The 6,938-nt window shown below is 44.1% G+C and overlaps 1 non-coding gene across 1 annotated transcript; it reads left to right on the forward strand.

Annotated features, from left to right (window-relative positions):
• Nucleotides 1–5,430: 5,430 nt before the first annotated feature.
• LOC115895393 lies at nt 5,431–5,537 on the forward strand. The gene has a single exon (XR_004055590.1). It is a non-coding gene; the product is annotated as a U6 spliceosomal RNA (small nuclear RNA).
• The last annotated feature ends 1,401 nt before the right edge of the window (nt 5,538–6,938 follow it).

Genomic DNA, 6,938 nt, shown 5'->3' on the forward strand with positions numbered 1-6,938 from the left:
ATGCTGTGTACACCATGCTCTGCTGTCTGTGGGAACTACACTGAAGGAACGGTTAGAATTCACACTCTGCTGCCTTGTGGCTCCAGATTGAAATCCCAGCATCTGATTGGCTTATCCTAGGGCATACGTTCAAGTTGCAAGGTGAATTGGAGAAGCAAACTTCTGGTATTTCTAATCTTCAGTGAGAGGTGTACACAAGGTAAGGTTCTGGACTGTGTCCCGTAGCTAAGCTAGAACTAGCTACCCAGGATTTCTTTCCCTGGCTAGTTCAAGGTTAGCATTGATCACGAGACATTATGCTGAGATTTGAAGAGCAGAAGTGAAATGGCATCACATGTCTTAGGTTCCGAAGGGCAGTGCAGGACATCAGAATGAGGCGGCGGATGTGCGCTGTTGCTGATCTGCAAGTTGATGGACCTGCAGCTCCTGCGGCTGCCATCAAAGCCACCTCTAGCCTATCCAAGTACAGGACACGTATGGGTGCTGCTGTGTGTTTTTCCCACAGACCATTATTCCCATGGCGTCAAGGTGGGATTGGTGACACAGGTTCCAGTTTGTACTTGGTCCCAACCACATCCACCCTTCCTCCCCAACAGCCTGCCTGGCTGACTGATAGTGACTCCAGGCTTCACAATAGACACAAAAGGAACAGTTTGTGTGGACTTCTCTACCAGCTGTCATGCATAGGAATAAGTCTAACTCCATGAGAGATACGTCTTGTTGAATACCATGAGTTCTAAATTTCTCTTCAAACAATCAGTATGTCAGTATATTCAGTTCTTTGTTCTCCATTTCAAAGCTTAACTTCCTCATTCTCCTCACCCCTAGTTTCAGTAAACAACCTTTTCCACCAGTTCTAATCAGTAGTTCAGCTCTGTTCTCCTGTTCTGTCCTGAGTCACCCTGGTCACCTGCTCTGACCTGAGTCATCCTGAGTCACCTGTTCTGTAACCGCCCTTCCCGCCAAACTACTCACCCCACCACTCCAGCTTATATCCCTGCTGTCTTTAAAATAGCCACTCGGAATTAGCTTAGACTGTGTCGTCCAACCCTAGCCAATAGGGGAATGACACAGCAGTAGGGGCTACCTGTCTCAGAAATAAAAACCCCTTTCCCCTCCCTTGTTCAGGTATGCTCTCACCATTGCTCCACCCACGAGTTGCACCTTTCACCACAACCTCGTCAAATGTTGGATGGAAGGAAAACTCAAACCGGCTTGGGAAAGGACTCTACCTAGTGCTTCTAACCACCGAGATCACAGTTCGAATAAGTGACTCATCACACCTGGGTCAAAAGAGCAACACCCCCTCCAAAATCATGGATAGCTATTCCAGGGCCAATTCCAACCAAGCTACAGCTAAAACGGGTTTGATCTTCTTATATTGCATCTCTTTCTTTTCCCCTTCTATTGCTAGTCCTCTCGTTATTAATGTAACTAGGTCAAGTTCACCCCAAACTATTACTTTTGATGCTTGCCTCGTGATGCCCTGTGGAGATTTGCCAAACCAGAGGCAACTCACCACCTCAGAAAAGTATTTTTATCCTTCCTAGCTCTCCTCAGACTAGAAGTCTGTTAACTGGGATAAGTTAGTTTGGGAAGACTTTGATGAAGATTCCAGTATAAACTGGGAATCTTGTCCTCCTAGAGCAGAGGTTCTCTGCCAAAGTTGGTCCAATGCTCTACAAAACTAAAAAGCAAGGATGGACCACCTCAACTAGTACTTGCAGCTTCTTGAAACCATATATTCATTTTACTAAAGGAGTTACCCCTCCCCATTGTCAGCTGAACCAGTGTAATCCAGTACAGGTTACCATCTCTTCTCCCCAGAGGTCTTCCCCTTCATTAAGCTGTTTCTATGATATAGGAACAGAAATCTCACAGAAGGACCCCATAAGATCCTTTGAAATGTGCTTGATTGCCTCCTCACCTCCTGCACCGCCTTCTCCCTCTCCTAAGTTCTCCACTAACCAAACCTTCTCTCATTATATACGCAGTGATAGGACCAAAGTAGACGTTGAGGAAGTAAATGATTTAAAATAAACTTTAGCAATAGAGACAGGATATCGAGATGCAAATGCCTGGTTGGAATGGATCCAATGTTCTGTTCGCACGCTAAACAAAGCAATTGTTATGCCTGTGCACATGGCAGGCCAGGGACCCAGATTGTCCCCTTTCCACTAGGATGGTCCTCCAGTCGACCAGGCATGGGCTGTACAGTAGCTCTTTTCCAGGATCCCACCGCCTGGGGTAACAAGTGATGCCAAGCTCCCTCTCTGCTATATCTCAAAGTTCGACACCCTGTGGGTCAGCCCATGAGGGCCATCCAACTTCCATCTCCCGACACTAAGTTCACTTCGTATCTCTCATGACAAGGAAGGAACTTAGCATTCCTGGAAGACCTGAAAGGATGCACTGAGCTTAAGACTTTTCAGGAGCTTACCAGTCAGCCCTTGTTCATCCCCGAGCAGATGTGTGGCGGTATTGTGGTGGGCCTTTACTGGACACTCTGCCAAGTAACTGGAGCAGCACTTGTGCTCTAGTCCAACTGGCTATCCCTTTCACCTTGGCATTTCATCAACCAGAGAAAGGGAAAATACAACATCGTAAAACAATGGAAGCCCCTTAAGAGGCTTTCGACCCTCATGTTTATTTAGATGCAACTAGAGTCCCATGAGGAACACTAGATAAATTTAAAGCCCAAGATCAAATATCTGCAGGATTTGAGTCAATATTTTGGTGGGTGACAATTAATAAGAATGTAGATTGGATAAATTACACTTATTACAACCAACAGCAGTTTATTAACTACACTAGAGATGCTGTTAAAGGAACAGCTGAGCAATTAGGGACTACTAGCCCGATGGCTTGGGAAAATAGAATAGCCTTAGACATGATATTAGCAGAAAGAGGAGGAGTTTGCATCATGATTAAAACTCAGTATTGTACCTTCATCCCAAACAATACCACCCCGATGGAAGTACAACAAAGGTACTGCAAAGTCTAACCATTCTGTCCAGTGAATTAGTCAAAAACTCAGGAGCAAATAACACTTTCTCAGGGTGGCTACAAAGGTGGTTCAGTAAATAGAAAGAAATCATAGCCTCAATTCTTACTTCTCTTACAGCCATAATAGGTGTACTCATTCTTGTTGGGTATTGCGTCATACCATGCATCTGTGGACTGGTGCAGAGACTCATAGAGATAGCACTTACTAAAACCTCCCTTAACTCTCCTCCACCTTATTCAGAGAAGCTTCTTCTTTTAGAGAATCAAGCAGAACAACTAAGCCAAGACATGTTAGGAAAGTTTGAAGAGAAAGAACTGTAAAATTCAAGAGGATGGAGTTGTTGAATATAGTGAATTCTAAATTTCTCTTCAGAGAATCATTCTGTCAGTATGTTCAGTTCTTTGTTCTCCATTTTAACGTTTAACTTCCTCGTTCTCCTCGCCCCTAGTTTCAATAAACAACCTTTTCCACCAGTTCTAATCAGTAGTTCGCATCTGTTCCCCTGGTCACTTGCTCTGTCCTGAGTCACCCCTGGTCACCTGCTCCATCCTGAGTCATCCTGAGTCACCTGTTCTGTAACTGCCCTTCCTGCCAAACTACTCACCCCACCACTCCAGTTCATACCCCTGCTCTCTTTAAAACAGCCAATCAGAATTAGCTTAGACTGTGTGGTCCAACCCTAGCCAATAGGGGACACGGCAGTAGGGGCTACCTACATCATGAATAAAAAACCCCTCCCTTCCCTTGTTCAGGTGTGCTCTTGCCATTGCTCCATTGTGGGTCACACCCTTCTATAGAAGTAAAATTGCCTTGCTGAGAAAATTAAATGTATGTTCGAGTGCTATTTCTTTTGTGGCACCAAAAAATTATTTATAACTTTCTATAGCCTCAATGGCTCCCTCCCTGAGATGATGGGGACTCCCAGAACACAGGAAGAACAACCTTGCTCTGAGGAGTTGAGGAGGGCAGTAGCTTCCCAACCTATCCTGGAAAGCAGCGTATCTCATTCACTGGTGTGTGCTAGAATATGGACTTCACAAATATACCCTTGGGTCTGAAAGTAAGTTCCAACACTTATTTGGGCAACATGTTTTATGTCTCTGAGCCTTCTTTTTCTCTATGTGCAAAATGTAGACAGTACTGGCTGCCTACATTTTGTAACAGTTTCCTTTCCTTCTCTGCCCTTCTCTTTTCTCTTTCCCCCTTCCTTCTCCCTCTTCTTCTCCATTTCTTTTTCCATAATTAACTGGTTCTTTTTCTATTAAGAGGTGAGACTAGGCCAGGTGTAGTGGCTCATGCCTGTAATCCCAGCACTTTGGGAAGCTGGGCCAGGCGGATCACCTAAGGTCAGAAGTTTGAGACCAGCCTGGCCAACATGGCAAAACCCCCTCTCTACTGGAAAAAACAAACAAACAAATTAGCCAGATGTGGTGACGCACAACTGTAATCCCAGATACTCGGGAGGCTGAGGCAGGAGAAGTGCTTAAACCTGGGAGGCAGAGGTTGCATGAGCTGAGATCATGCCACTGCACTTCAGCCTGGGTGACGAGAGCAAAACTCTGTCGCAAAAAATGAAAGAGCACAAACACATTCCTCCATATATCTCATCTTCCTGAGCCCAACACAAACACATTCACACATTCCTCAGCCCTGGGCCCAGCACAAACACGTTCCTCCATATATCTCAACTTCCTGAGCCCAGCACAAACACATTCCTCCATATATCTCAACTTTGGAAAAACACCACCTGGAGAGTCCCCCGATAAGGTCACAACCGTCTGTGGTTTTACTGAAGGCGTGGGAACCAATAGAAAACTACTAAATGTATAACTTAAAATGACAACCAATTGTAATGCTGTAACCAAAAGAATACCCTTGTTCCTCTGTAACTTAGCATATCCTGTTTACATCGGGCTATAAAAAGCGAGCACACGCATCGTTCGGGGCCCTCTTGTATGCTGTGGAATGGAGGGACCAAGTTCTAACTTGCAGTAAAGATCCTTGCCACTTGGCTTTGACTCTGGACTCTGGTGGTCTTCTTCGGGGAATAAACGGTCTGGGCATAACAAAAACAAAAATTTTTAAAAAGTGAGACTAAGAATCCTGATAGATACATACAGTGCCATTGTAAGGAATAAATCAGTGTGGTAAATTCTTACAGTTTTATGGTTCTGTTTGCTTTTTTTAGTTCAGTAGTTTTTGGGGTATAGGTAGTTTTTGGTTACATGGATGAATTCTTCACTGGTGAATTCTGAGATCTTATTATACCTGTCATCCGAGCAGTATACACTATACCCAGTATGTAGTCTTTTACCTCTCACCCAACTCCCAATCTCAGCCCACCCCAAGTCCCCAAAGTTCATTATATCACTCCATATGTTTTTGCATCCTCATAACTTAGCTTCTACTTAAAAGTAAGAACAGTGCTTGCTTCAGTAGCACATATGCTAAAATTGGAATGATACAGAGAAGATTAGCATGGCACCTGTGCAAGAATGATACACAAATTCGTGAAGTATTCCATATTTTTTTGGCTGAAATCCCAGCACTTTGGGAGGCCAAGGTGGGTGGATTGCTTGAGGTCAGGGGTTCAAGACCAGCTTAAACAACATGGTGAAACCCTGTCTCTACTAAAAATATAAAAATCAGCCTAGTGTGACGGCGCACACCTGTAATCCCAGCTACTTGGCAGACTGAGGCAGGAGAATTGCTTGATGCCAGGAGGCAGAGGTTGCAGTGAGATTGCCCCACTGCACTCTAGCCCAGGTGACAGAGTGAGACTCTTATCTAAAAAAAAAAAAAAAAAAAAAGGAAGAATGTACAGTATTTGGTTTTCCATTCCTGCTACTTCACTTAGAGTAATGGCCTCCAGGTCCATCCAAGTTGCTGAGAAAGACATTGTTTTGTTCCTTTTTATGACTGAGTATTCCATGGTGTATATATACCACATTTTCTTTATTTACTCCTTGGTCAATGGGCATGTAGGTCAGTTTCATATCTTTGCAATTGCAAATTGTGCTGCTATAAACATGTATGCATGTGTCTTTTTCAAATGACTTTTTTTCCTTTGTGTAGACACCTAGTAGTGGGATTGCTGGATCAAATGGTAGGTCTACTTTTAGTTCTTTGAGGCATACTATTTTACAAAATATTTGTTCTAATTTACATTGTCATCAGCAGTATAAACATGTTCCCTTTTCACCACATCCATGCCAATATATATTGTTTTTTGACTCTAATTAAGGCCATTCTTGCAGGAGTAAGGTGGAATCTCATTGTGGTTTTAATTTGCATTTGTATGGTTCCATTTTGAATACAAGTAACCCTTTCCTGTACCAGAAGCAGGGCTTAATTCCAATTTGCAGTTCTCCACCTCCTCCCAGTTCCTCAGTGTCATCCATCCAGATGTCTGCCCTATCCCAGTGACCACCTCCCCATGGGATAGCTAGATACAACCTTCCTGACTCGCTCCAGTAAACCTCAAAGCCTGCATGTGCTGTGCAGGTATGCCACAGTGACCACTTTTCAGTCACAGCCCAACCCGTGCCTGCTTGCTTTAAACCAGGGCTGTTCAACCTTTTGGCTTCTCTGGGCCACATGAGAAGAGGAGTCATCTTGGGCCACACATAAAATACACTAATGCTAATGAAAGCTGATAAGCTAAAAAAAAACACACACACAAAAATGCAAAAAAAATCTCATAGTGTCTTAAGAAAGTTTACGAATTTGTGTTGGGCCACATTCAAAGCCATCCTAAGGCCACATGCAGCCCGTGGACTGTGAGTTGGACAAGCTTGTTTTAAAGCCACCAGTGGGAACTCCCCACAGAAAACCTGCTGTGGTGATGCACTGGACCTGAGTAAAGGCTTTAGTCCTGCAGATCCTTCTCTCTCTTGCTCCCCACCCACTGGATGAGCTCCCTGCTGCCTCT

Source organism: Rhinopithecus roxellana, chromosome 20 (genome assembly GCF_007565055.1).
Source record: "Rhinopithecus roxellana isolate Shanxi Qingling chromosome 20, ASM756505v1, whole genome shotgun sequence".
NCBI classification, from domain to species: domain Eukaryota; kingdom Metazoa; phylum Chordata; class Mammalia; order Primates; family Cercopithecidae; genus Rhinopithecus; species Rhinopithecus roxellana.